Source organism: Quercus lobata, chromosome 5, assembly GCF_001633185.2.
Source record: "Quercus lobata isolate SW786 chromosome 5, ValleyOak3.0 Primary Assembly, whole genome shotgun sequence".
NCBI lineage: Eukaryota > Viridiplantae > Streptophyta > Magnoliopsida > Fagales > Fagaceae > Quercus > Quercus lobata.
Window position 1 is genome coordinate 45,659,331 of NC_044908.1, and position 14,838 is coordinate 45,674,168.

A 14,838-nucleotide genomic window follows, 5' to 3' on the forward strand; every position below is an offset into this window, starting at 1 on the left:
ACATAATGTCATCAAGAGGAAGGGTCTTATCATAAGGGTAGACTGGCTGTCGTACCAAAGGTACCCCAAGAGCAGAGGCCACTACTAAAGGAGTAATGGTATACTCTTCACCCCTTATCCAACTCATCACATAGTGAGTGTTGGAATCATCAATGTAGACAGAGAGGTTCGAGTAGAACTCTCTAATCAAGGCAGCTGAAGGAGGATGAGAAATATCCAAAGAAGATAACCAACCCTTACACTCAAAGTTCCTCCTAATCTTTGGATCTAACTCATCTAAAATGACATTTCTCTTAGCCCAAATAGAGCTAAATTTGTTCAGCTTCTCAAAGGTTTCTTGGTTTTTCTCAAACCGAAACCTCTCACAATCGAAGGCTGGGGTAGAGGTGGAGGTTTTTTTCTTATTGGCTCTAGTCTTCTTAACTAGATGCTAAGGGTTGAAAAGGATAGACAGAAATAGAAACCAAAGAAAACCAAGGACAGACTGCATTAGAGAGAGTTAGAGCACAAAAATCTCAATAAATAACAATCTATATGATGAATGTAATGAGTGAACATATGATGCATGCTCTAATGCACTAAAATTTGTTCAATTTACTTTAAAAACCAACAATTGACTTGAACATAGAGTTTTAGAACAAAATCCCCAAATTTTGAAAAACCCAATTTCAAAAATTTAACCAAATTGAGTAATTAATCATCACACTAGATAGAAATCATCATATAATAACATAATCAATCAATTTCACAAGTCAATTTTACCAAATTAAGCCCAATTGAACAAAATCCCCAATTTCATGTAGTTTCAAGCCCTAGAATTTCAAATTTTTTTCCAAAACACAATTTTAATCAAATTAAAGCATGGGAATCATGTTAGAATCATCTAGAGACAAAAACCCATGAAACAAATGTGAGAGAAAACAACCCAAAAATAAAAAAATAAAAAAAAAATCCTAAAAAGATTGAGTTCAACAATTTCAACTAAAAAGCATAAATAATGCATGAAAATTGTGAATAAAATGAAAAAAGAAGTGTAAAAAGGTCTTACTGGCACTTGAAGACAAAAACCTTTAGAAAATTTTGGAAGAAAACAACAAAATTTGATGAGATTGGATTGGTCAAGCAAGAGAAGTCAAAAAACTGTTGAAAAGGTTTGGAAAGTGTGAAGAACACGTGAGAGAAAAACGTTTTTAAAAACTCACTGACCGATTTTTGATTGGTCAAAAATTAGATTCGATCAATCGAAAAGCACTTTCGATCAATCCAGCACCAATCGAGCATCGATTGAGCCAGGCAGATTGTAACCAAAGTTTTTTTCACATTTTTGACCGATCGAAAATCTAGAAGAATCAATTTTTTGATAAACATAGCATTTTAATGCAGAAACTTCTCAAAGCACATTGTTTTATGAAAAAAATTCATGAGTATGAGATGAAAAGTTTTTCAAAAACACTTAAATTCAACCCAGATCTTCTAAAAACAAGATTTTCAATCAATTTATCCTTAAAGTTCAATCATTAAACACATTTTGCATTAAAATCAAGGAACTTTTAGTGTTGGATGGCCACAGCAAGATCACACACAATATCATGTACTAAGTTTAGCAAAGAATAACTTGTATAGTGTGTGCAACTAGCAATAACTTGAGATACATGTGAGGTGATAAGTAAATAGTGATTAATTACAATTTCTACAAAATTCATCACATAAGTTTGAAAGTGACTATCACCTAAAGAGTTACATCATATAACTCTTACATTTCCTATAAAACAAGCTTGCAATAATGTAAGTTTATTGTTTTACCTCATAATGTACACATCAATTTTATTTCAATTTGAATTTATTATATCCCAATAATGTACACACCAATTTTATTATTATAAGTCGAGGCTACACCTTCTATTCTTTTTGTCCATGTGTTACACTTTCTTGAACACAAAATCATATGATATGCACTAAGTTGTTCATGATTGGCTAGTAAACAATGGTGAGATGGTTATTTATGCATTTCTCTTAGGATTTTTTAGTCCTTACAATCAAAAGCATGTGACTTCAAAATTAAGATCATGTGATTAAAAACTATAAACAATTCCCACACAACATGCACAACAAAGCTAAAACTAGTAAAGTACAGTAAAATAAGCTCATCCAAGCTAAACAAGGTGCATAGACATATTATGTAAAGATAATATGGCTAGCCTTGATAACAAATCCAAGAAAAATAATGCAAAACATATTTTTCCTTCCTTTTCCTTTTTTTTTTTTTTAAAAAAAAAATTTTATTGTATTATTAATTTTTTAATTTTTGAAAAATATAACAAAAAAAACCTATCATGAAATGCATGAATGTTATGCAATGCAAATCCTAAAAACAAAGAAAATAGAATAACAAATAAGAATGGTCACAAAGAGTAGAGAGATGAAGCACAAGGACCATGTTAGAAAGACTTAATTAGATTAAGCCTTTTGCATCCAAAACTTTTTAGATGCAACTCTTGTATTGGAGTTATTATTTATATTAGAATGATGAGTAACTCCAAGATTGGTATAAAGGTTTAATTCCTTTACCAACTCACCAATAAGTACCATAGGATCTTGTGTTTGAGGCACAGATACTTTTGGCTTATTTGCTCACTTAGCAGCTTGCAACTTGAAACAATTGGATGAATGTGTCCAGTCTTTCCACAAAAATGACAAACCCATACAGGTTTATCATGTAAATTATCCTTAGGAAGAGTAGGATTCTTAGGCTTAGACACTTTAAGATTAACCCTAATCTTCCTAGGAGGTGTAACTTCTACTGGTTTGACAATCTCACTCATGGGGGGCTCAGAAGAAGAAACAAAGTTTGTGGAATGAGTTTTAGGCATAGAGATGCTATCTTCAAAACCTAGACCAGTTTTGTCTAAGGGAGTCTTCTGAATACTCAACGTGTGTTCAAGTTTAGAATTAGCAGACCTATTTGCTTGTTCTCTAGTAGCAAATAATTTAAGTTCCAAGTTCTTAACTTTATCAAGTAACAATATGTTTTCAGTCTTCACCTTATTTAGCAATTCATTAGCATCAAACAGTCTCAAGAGCAAATTTTTCTTATCAAGTTCAAGAGAAGCAATTTTCTTTAAACCTAAATCAGCATTCATAGCATCCTTTGCAACATCCTTGCAAAACTTATTATAGGCTTCTTGCAAATCAGCATTCTCAGAGAGTTCCCCATCAGAAGGGTTCTCTTCAACCACAACACTTTCATTAACTATAGCAGTAGCTGTGAAAGCAATGAAGTTTCCATCTTCATCACTACCAGACTCATGAGCAGAAACTTCATCATCACTAAAGGTTACAGCCATAGCGTTACCTTTTGATCTCAAGAATGTGGGACATTCTGATTTCACATGACCATACCCTTGACAACCAAAATATTGTTGACTCATGGAATTATTGGAGGATTGACCTACTTTCTCTTTACGTTTATTAGTATTGTTTACTTTATTGGGTTCATTCCTCTTAAAATTCCTAGGTTCAACATTGTTTTTTCCTCTTGCCCTTCTGTTATTGTTCCTAAGAAAGTTTCTAAAGTTCTTGGTAAGATAGGTAATCTCTGTAGACAAGAGTTCATCATCAAATCCATTCCCATCAATATCATCAACTAACTTAAGAGCCATTGATTTAGATTTGTTTGTCTTGGGTAGGTCTAACTCATAGGATTGGAGGGATCTTACAAGTTCATCAACAAGGATGGAGTCCACATCCTTGCTTTTAGAAATGACAGTTACTTTGGGTCTAAAGTCTTCAGTTAGAGATCTAAGAATCTTCCTAACAATCTTAGGTTGATCATATATTTCACCCAAATTATAAGTAGAATTAACAATATCATTAAGCTTAGCATAGAATTCATCAAAACTTTCATCATCAAACATCCTAATGCTTTCAAATCTAGTTGTTAACTGCTGCAACTTATTATCTTAACTGCCTTTATGCCCTCATGCACAGTTTGGAGAATATTCCATGCAGGATGAGCAACCTCAATATTAGAGATCCTCTTGAATTCCTCTATAAAAACAGCATTACAAATAACATTCATGACTTTGCTATTAAAAGCGGCTGCTTCTTTCTAAGAAGTTTACAACTCGCTCATAAGAGTAGTTGGCTTCTCCCATCCGTATTCAACGAAATTCCAAACTTTCTCCTCAATAGATTTCAGGAATGCTTTCAGCCTTACTTTCCAATAGGCGTAGTTGTTCCTATCAAAGTGAGGTGGGATCACAAGCGAGTGATTGTGTTCCATGACAACAGGGGTCAAGGATCAACTTTTAGATAAAAGGATTTAAATACTAGAGCTAACCTACTCTGATACCACTTGTACGTTTTTAGACCCCTTAAAATACAAGTTGTTTAACCTAGTTGTTTAGCCAAGTGATTACTTAGATAAATTATTCAAATCTAGGTTAACACAAGTAAATCATGTCATATGAATAGTGCAGAAAAGTAAAGAACACAATGATATGATAACCCAAGAAAACCAAACCGGTAAAAAACCTGGGGATGATTTAACCTAACTATCCTTAAGGTAAAATAGATCCACTATGAAAGAATTGAAGTTTTACAACAAGACTTAGACCACTAACATCTTATTGCTACCACATGTAGAAAACTTACTACTACGACCATGTGACAGCTCCGAGTCCACTGACTACTTCTCTCCTTAATCCACAGCAACCACAAGTACTCCTACTTGTGTTTTCTTTAAGCTCTTGAAACAGCAACCGAAGAGATCACCAATTTCTTGACATTAATCTTGATCTTGATAACCCTAAGTGTATATGAAGGTAATCACCTCTAGTTCTCACAAGAGATTCACACACATAGCATATCAACAACCTCTAAAACGTGGCTAGGATTTTTTCTTTTATACTTAAAGCAATACCTAAAACCCTACATGTCATATAGGCTTGGGTTGTGTTGGAAATTCTGCAGAAAAAACAATCTGCATGAGCTTTGGTCGATCGAGTCTAATTTTTGATCGATCGAGCCTTGCAAAAATTGAATAGTAATTTCCTGCAATTACTCAATTCCAACTTTACACATAACCACACTTTGAGCAACCTAAATCTAGACTAAATGTTTTGATCATGATTTGCCAACATATACAAATTGAAGTTTTAATACATTAGTTCCTAAAGTCTTAGAACCTAACAACATCAACTGTTGGCTGCGACAAAAAGAATTCATTATCACAAAGGATTCCATTCAAGAGTTTTTAGAAGTTCATCCACCATCTCAACCAATCTCCATACAATATGATGATAGATTGGACTCTCTTGAGCCAATGGCAGAACTCCTCGGTGGCTCTCTCAAGGAGAAGTCAACGAATGCCATTCTTTTCAATGCGGAGATGAGGACATTGGCTTATGTTATGACCCACAACCTCTACCCGGTGACGAACTTGACAACATTGTCTAGACCAAGAACTATTTTTCCGTATGATTTCTATACACATAAGGAGATCGACATATGCGGTCACATATACTACCTCCTGACCAAGAGTATCACCAAGAGGAACTCAAGAACAATCATGCCATTCCCTAGTCTCATCATGGCACTTATAGCAAAGACAAGGCTGAAGATTCCAAGTGGTCTTACCATCATGCAAAGGGACTATCCCATTGGTGCTCATATAGTGACCCGAAGCAAAGCCCACATCATCAGATCAAGAATTGGCCTTTCTCAAATCCCAAGGGATGATGTTAAGGAAGAGATTGATAGGTTCACCTCAGGCCTGGAGGGTTCTGCATAACCATCTTCCCAAGCACAAGCACAGGGACCTGATCGTCTTGATTGTCTCATTGCCAGGGTTGAGCAGATGTATGGTATGCTAGAATCCCATGTGCAACACACCACGGATCAGTTTACCTATGTCGAAGGCCAGATTATTGTGCTATCATCTTAGATTGAAGACATGATGATGGAGTAGAGGTAACAACAAGAGGCATTCGACTCAGAATCTGAGCTATTCTAGCTCATTTGGCCATTCTGGTAAAAAGGGGGAGAAAGTTTTGAGGGGGAGTTACACAGTTTGAGGGGGAGCATATCATAGATATTGGTTCATTTTGGTGGTTTGTTTTACTTTTTTTTCATCTTTATACTTTTTATAACTCTTGAATATTTACATTACTTTCTTTTAAAGCTTTTAAAGTACTCTAGTCAAACTTTCAGTTTATATTCAGTACTCTATTTTAATATCCTTGCTTTGTAGTATTTTTTAAGTACTTTTAGATTTTGTTGCATTATCTTTAGTACTACACACTTATTCCCTTGTTGGATTTTATATCCTTGATGCAAATACTTCTTGTATTTCACATTGGTTGTGTGTGGGACATGCAATTGATTTTTGCATTGCTCTTAATTGCATTGCATGTCTGGATGATCATTTACTAGCAAAATGTTCATTGTAGTCATTCTTTTATGACTGCTCTTGTTTGATCAAGATATGCTTTAGTGTTTATATATCGTTTATTACCTTGATTGCAATTTACTTGCTTATATACGTACCGTGTATTCAACTTGTCATAAGTTTAATGAAAGTTTTGTTTGTGTGCGAGTGTTTTAGGTTATAGGTGTATACGTGCAAGTGCTTCACTACTTCTAGATTAGGTGTGAGTGAGTTTTACCACTATTCCCAAACTCACGTTTAAGTCTAGAGTCTATTTCAGGGGTTTTGTCACAAAATAGCCAGAGAGGGAGATTGTAAAGTTGTGATTTACAACTATTTTGTGTTGCCTTTAATTTCGTGCCAAATTTGATTGTAATTATGTTCAATCTTTTGTACCCTATATTTTATGTGAGATTTCATTGTAAGGGTTGTGTGTGAGAGAGAGTGTGAAGACTCAAGGCAACATTGAATACCAAAGAAGTTTTCACGGGTAGCTCACGAGTAGCCTTCTCGCGAAGTGAAGCATGTGCTCAGCACATAATTGGAATGCGAAGATTCATGACAGATGGTGACAGTTGGTTTTTGCAAGTGTCTCGTGGGTAAGGCCTTCCCGCGAGATACCCACGAAACATTCTGTTTTGCTATTTTGTCATATCTGATACACCCTATCTCTACCCACATTATATATACCCACATTACCCACATATTGAGAGGAGTGCTTTTCAGATAGAAAACCCTAGATATTACCCTTGAGAGTTAGAGATTGTCATACCCACAATCCTCTACACAATCCATTGTGGTTTTCCTCAACTCCTACATTTCCATATCCAAATCCTTGAGAGGTTGATAGCCCAAACACTTACCACTCCCATCCTGGGTGTAAAGTGAGGTTTTGGTGCTGCTGGGAAGCATTGGAAGAAGAAATTTTTTTGGTGGATGCAATCGGGATGAATTGTGTGATCTGGAGAGTTAGAGAAGAAAAAGCTTGATTAAGTCAGTTGGTAGCAGGAGCTTGAAGGGCTCAAGTACATGGGGTAGACTAGGGTTAGAGGGTCTTTCGTTATTCATGTACTCCAACTTATCCTCTAGTGAATCGATTTACTGCTTGGAAGGCGGTAGAGAGGTTTGTCGTCGAGTTCTTCGGCTTCCTCTTCGATAACACATCGGTGTGTTATCTTGTGTTTGCATTCTTCTTCCCTACTTTTTTAGCTTTCATTTTACTACTAAGTTTTGATGAATATGGCTTAGAGTAGTTTTACTGTTTGTTCGCTTGCATTTACTCTATTCTGCACTTAGTGTAAGTTAGAGTAAAATCAACAAAGCCGTAAGTTTTAATTTGGGGGTTTAAACAGCTCTTGTGTTTTCACTCAACTTCGTGCTTTCACGTTTCACTTGAACAAAACATAGTTTCTTGATCACATCAGAAAGAGATTGAGATCAAAACTAAATTCAATTGATGTTATAGCCTTAAAGTTCAATCTAACATAATTAAAATCAAACTTAAACCATATCATAACATCAATATAAATTTTCGTCAAACAATAATTTCAATAACCATGTAGAAAATTAAGTGTAGAATTTTCTAACATTATGAAATTACTATCTTTAATTCCAAAACTCACAAAACATGTTATACAAATTCAAAATTGAAGACTACGCTCTGATACCAATTGTTGGAAAAATACATGTTTGTACCGCATACAAAACATACGCAATTGATAGCATGTACTATATAAGTTTTAGAATTTAAGAACAAGAAAGTGTAACTTGTTGTAGTGAAATTCAAAACAAAAGATTAGAAGTACTCGGGAACACTTTTAATCTTCACTCCAATTCCACTTAATGCCCAAGAAGTGTGGTCTCTCAATTAGTTTCCAAGAGAGAATGAGAGAGTGTCTTACACTCACATACAAACCATTTCATTCCTTATATAAACTCTCATTAGAATTCTGTTATTAAAACCTTAATGAAATTTTGTATGTTTCTCTCCTTATATATAACTGATTATCTAATTGGGCTAGCCTTTTGGGTTATTCCAATTGGGCTTTAGTATGTAGCTTGAAGTGGGACCAAAAGGGAACAAAGAAGACTCTAGCTCCAATGGGCCTTGGGCTTTTCTGTCAACTCTTGACAAGTCCAAAGTTACCATTAATTATATTCAATACCAGTATATGAATATAATTGCATTCTAGGCCTTATTAATAAATTATATCCTAAGACTTTATTATACATGCAACCCCTTCATTAAAATATTTATAGTAATATAAAGTCATGAATGTTGACTGCCACTTTGAAGATTATTACATCTTAATCCTTGAGTACCCAGTTTAATCCTTTAAGTTATTCATCATATATATATGAAATTCAATTTCATAAATATATACTTTAGTAACTCCTTACTAAAGTGGTTAGGCTCAATACTCTGAATAACCAAACCCATTAAACTTATCTCAAGGGAATATTTTATATCTCCGTTAAGAGATTATGAATTCCATCTTGAGAATATATGTTCCATCAACATTAAATGCGGTTGCCCAACATACTGAGGTTTTGATCATGACTTATAGATCTCACTCCTGATATAACAGAGCAACCCACACCTCTTGATTAGGTCCATTATTCTCTCAAGATTTAGAGTTGATGTATATAGAAGTCGTAAGATTTATTATTCATTTAACAGTTGTTCGGAGAATAATAAATATCATAGTGGTTCAGTTCAATATATCTTAACTCTTAAAACATATCAACATATCAACTAGAAGTCTCCACTTCCATTATTAAGACAAATCATCTTACTTGATATGTTATAGTTTTCGTAGATGAAATGCCTAATTTCATCACCGTCGACGAACTAAAATTCTGAATTTACAAAGAACTTATGATTTATATCTTTTTTGACTAAATCACATAAATCACATACTGTGCATCTCATGGACTAAGATAATGTCTCATTAGTTCATTCATAGATAGTCTCATATAATTAAATAATTTAATTATTTATGACATGCCAATGAATTGGATTTTAGGGCATAAACCCCAACAACATGGTGATTAAACCTTTGCACAAGTTCAAGTGTTGCTTGGACTTGTATGGTATTTGCAATTTGAATTAGCCCGTAGGGGCTTTGGTGGTGGTGATGGAGGAGTTTCGTTTGTGTTGATATGCACTTTGTTTTGGACTCTTATTTGGATTTGGCACCATCTTTGGGTGCATTTGGCATCCATTGGCGTATTTGGAAGTAATTTTGGATAATTTGCACTTGGTTTGTTGAAAACCCTAATTTATTGTGCACTTTGAATTTGTGATTTAGGAGATGTCTTGTCAAGGTGGAGACTTGTTAAGGATTTATATTTGGTGGTTTGTAAATTTCGTTTGTGAGGCTTGATGGAATTCAAGCCAAGGTGGAGATTTGTAGAATATGGCTTGAATTAGGAGTTCCACTCCTTGTTGGATTTGGAAAAGGAATGAATTTTATTCCTTTTGGGTTACCGTTATTTGAAGTTATTAAGCTCTATTAGAAGTCTTGTCTACTACTTGATTTGGAATTCTTTTTGGAATAAGAGTGATTCTCCTTTTGTGCGTGGAAAAAAAGTCTAGTCCTTCTTGGATTTGGATATACTAGCCGACTAAAGTCTCCTATATAAACATAGTGCTACTACAAAAAATTAGAGAGAAAAGAGATGAGAGGGTGTGAGAAAAAGAGGCTCTCTCTTGGTTTGGTTATTTGATATTTGTGGGTTGCAATTTGGAATACTGAGATAGGTTTGTAACTGCTTGGTTTTGGTTCTACGGTTTGGTGATTTGCTCTCTATTGGTGCGTTGCAACTTTTGGATTTGATTTATGGCTCTCTCTTCGGTTTGTACACAATTCGCATTTGGTATTTGGTATTCGTATTTGGTATTTGTGGACCTTTGGTTCTTTGGTTTAGTATTTGTGAGAGAACTATTTGGGTGTATTTGGGATCTAGGTTTGTGAGAGTGCCTCTACACCAATTTGTATTATCCCAAATTTGATATAGTGAAATTTGCTCGTCAGTGGATGTAGGCTATTGCCGAACCATGTAATTCTTGGTGTTTTGTGTCTACTTTATTTTGGATTAATTTTCTTTGTTCCTATTGTTAGTTTGGAGATCTTTCACAAATCTAAAATATTTTCACAATCAATCTTGGTAATTTGAGCTTCCACTATTTTACAACACAATGATGTTGTAGAATTGCTAAGGTTATAGCAGGAACTGCAAATGAAAGAACCAGAACATTATCTTTGTTTTCAATAGTAGTTACTAATGTTGCTTCCTCCCACTTGTTCATGCCAACAATCACTTGCACTTTCTTTTCTTTAATAAGCTTATCAGTTGAACCAAAAAAAAAAAAAAAAAAAAAAAAGTCAAGAAAAATATAATTCTATCAAATCAAGAATCTATCATAATCATCCTAATAAGATAACTAACCAGCAACAACAACTTGAAGGGGGTCTTTCCTGGGGTGTTGGAAATAGAGAGACAGCTTGTGACTCTTTGAATGATTGTTGTTGAAGTTTTCAGCAGCAATTTCCATAGCTATTTTCTCTTCTTTCCCAATTCAGGAACTGAAATCAATGATGGCACCAATATTTGTAACTTTGTTAGTCGTATTAGCAGCTTCACCTCCATAAGAGAGTGAGAGAAGAAAGGAGATTAGTATGAGAAAGAGGAGCCAAAACTTTATCACTGTTTTATCGGTAATGAAAGGGAAAGCCATTCTGAGAATTTGATAATTACGTTCACCCAAAAAGGAAATAAAAGTGTATGTTTTTATACCCTTTAAAATCACAATTGGATTATCCTAGTTAATTAGCCAAGTTATTACTTAGTCCAAATTCCAAATCTAGGTTATCACAATCAAACAATCATATCATACAAAGCAGCAGAAATATAAATAACACAATGATATGATGACCCAGGAAACCACACCGATAAAAACCTAGGGAGAATTTAACCTAGCTATCCTCAAGATAAAGCTGAATCCACTATGAAAGAATTGAAGTTTTACAATAGCGACTTAGACCACTAACATCCTATTGCTACCCACCAGTAGAAACTTACTGACACGACCACGTGCAAGCTCCGAGACCACGGACTCCTTCTTTCTTGGATTCTCCAGCAAATACAAGCACACCCGCTTGTGTTTCTTTAAGCTCCTATGGCAGCAACTGAATGATCATCAAGTTCTTGAATGAAGCTCCTCTTGATAATCCTAAGCTTGTGTAAAGGAAAGCTCCTTACAAATCTCACAAGAGATTTACACAAACCGCATTATGAGCAACCTCTAAAACGTGGTTAGGGTTTACCTTATATACCTAGGGCAAAAACATAAAACCCTAAAATGTTTTAATGAGCTAGGGCAGAGTTGGAATTCTATAGAAAAAACGCATCTGACCTGATTTTCAATTGATTGAGCCTAAGATTCGATCGATCGAACAAGGCTGAGAAGCAATATCAATTTCTGCATCATCTTGTTCCAACTTTACATAAATGATACAACTTTGAGCAAGTCTAAACAAGACTAAACAACTTGTTTTGATCATGGTTTGCCAACAATACAAATTAGAGTTCTAAATACATTAGTTCCTAAGTCTTTAGAACCTAACAAACTCCCCATTTGGCAATCCGTGACAAAACACAACTAAAAGCTCAAAGTTTACAAAGAAAAGCCCTTTACAAAAAAAAAAAATCCTCAAAACAAACAAATCCAATCCTAACTACTATTCATCAATTGCAAGTGTAAATAGTAGCTCAATTGAATCAATCCTGTATATTTTCTAAAACACTTAAACAAAACACATAAATGCATGTGTGGAAAATAAACAAAAAAACAGGAAAACAACAAATATGCAAACTAACTCTCCCCCTATGTTAGATACATCAAAACATACTTGTATTTGCCACATATACTTGTATTTTCCACTATCATAAACAATCTCAACTCCCCCTAAACAAAAAAAATAGGATTCCCACATAACAACTATTTCTCCCCCTTTTTTGTCACGTATTGACAAAGACAACTCAATAAAAAGTAAACATAGATAAGAGAAAATAGAGAATCAAGGGAACATAAAACAATTCAACTCTATAGAAAATAGAGACAACTCCCCCTGTGAAGAGCAACAACTCCCCCTAAGAATAACAAAGGTTAAAAAAAAAACTTTTCTCCCCCTATAAAAATAGGAAAAACAAAACATGTTTTGGGAAAAACAGTTTTAGGGAAAATTTAGGAGGGGGGAGGGGAGGGAAACACACAAACCAAACTTAAAAACTAAGTTGAGGATACATATGAAGAAAAATATTCTCTCTTTCAATAAATGCAAACTTGACACTATGTGACCCATAAACAGTTGCATAAGTAGAGAAAATATTTGCACATTGATTATCCATCATATCTCTTGAGAAAAATATTTTTTGCAGTTCACACATAAAAATAGCATATACTAAAAAGTACATAGCTCAAAAAAATAATCAATCAATTTTTAAATCAAGTTAAGTATCCAATTTAGCAAAGTGTATGCATGTTATGTGTAAAAACAATGAGAAATATAACTGCAAAACTACAAGATGGATACAAAAAAAATCAATGCAATGCATGTGAATCCTAAACATAAATGATGCATGAAAAAAAATTTGGTCAAATACTTAAAAACTGAAATTTTTTAGTTTCGATCAATCGAGCATCGATCAAATGCCAATTGAGTCAGCCAGATTCAAACCAAAAATTTTTATCACAATTTAGATCAATCGAGAAATAGCTTCGATCGATCGAAAATCTAGAAAAGTGAAAATTTGAAAAACAGGGCAAGTTAATGCAAAAACTCCTCAAAGCACATTGTATTATGAAAACAATGCATGAGTATGAGATGAAAATGTTTTCAAAAACACTTGAATTCAACCTAGATCTTCCAAAAACAAAATTTTCAATCAATTTGTCCTCAAAGCTCAAACATTAAGCACATTTTGCATTAACATCAAGGAACTTTTAATCTTGGATGGCCACAATAAGATTACACACAATATAATGTACCATGTTTAGCAAATAGTAACTTGTGTAGTATGTGTAACTAGCAAAAGCTTGAAAAACATGTGAGGTGATATGTGAATAGCAATTAATCACAATTTCTACAAAATTCATCAAATAGAATTTGAAAGAGACTATCACCTAAAGAGTTACATCATATAACTTCCACATCTCCTAGAAAACAAGCTTGCAATCATGTAAGTTTCTTGATTTGCCTCATAATATACACACCAATTTTATTTGAGCAGAAACTTATTAAAATAGCTAGGATAATGTACACACCAATTTTATTTGAATGATTTAACATTAAGTCCAATAATGTACACACCAATTTTAAGCAATTTAACTGAGGCTACACCTTATTTTCTTTTTATGCATGTGCTACACTTTATCGAGCACAAAATCTTACGATATACACTAAGGTGTTCATGATTGACTAGTAAACAGTGGTGAGATGGTTATTTATGCTTTTCTCAAAAAGTTCAAGTTCGACAATCAAAGGCATGTGACTTCAAGATCAACAACTAGTGATCAAAAATTATAAACATCTCCCACACAACACGTACTACAAAGCTCAAACTAGTAAAGTGCAATAAAAGAAGCTCATCCAAGCTAAACAAGGTACATAAACATGTTATGTAAAGATAATATGACTAATCCTTGATTATAAATCCATGATGTGAAATACAAAACACAAAAATCTTTTTGGAAAAAAAATTATGACCAAAAACAAAAAGTACACATTATGCTAAATGAACAATACAAACGCAGTGCATAACAGTACTTAACTGAGCTATAGAGAGTACACAAACAAGAAATATCAATTTCTTAATTAACCCTTGAGTACATGTACAAACTAGTACATACTTACACAAAATAAAAAATAGCTTAGCACATATATAACACATTCTATTCAAGTTTCTCCACGATGTCAAGCATGTTCTAAATCAAGAGAAAGATATCATAATTCATGTAATCCTCAAGAAAAATAAAACAACCAAAAATAGAAACAAAACATGTCCACAAATAATTGAAAGAATTAAATCAGGGACAAGTCAGCAACACTCACCTTAGAGAATCTTTTCTCACCCATCTAACACGAGTCTTCACGAGTCTTCGGCTTTGTAGATAAAAATCCATGTGAAGCAGAGTATATTTGAGGGACTACACCAATCTTCTGAGAAAGACTGAAATCCTACAAGTTCCTTTTACAAGCCAACAAGCTTAAATTTTTGAAAATAATATGAAACAATTTATATGGACTTATGGTAGGGGAAATATCATCACATATCCTAGATTGAAACACTGAATGCTTAAATTTCAATTTATGATAATTAGGACAAATGTGACCACGGACACCACA

General features: G+C 33.9%; 1 pseudogene; it reads right to left on the reverse strand.

The window, feature by feature from the left end:
* LOC115990558 overlaps positions 1-11,024 on the reverse strand; it is a 57,470-nt pseudogene extending 46,446 nt beyond the window's left edge.
* Between the last annotated feature and the right edge of the window lie 3,814 nt (positions 11,025-14,838).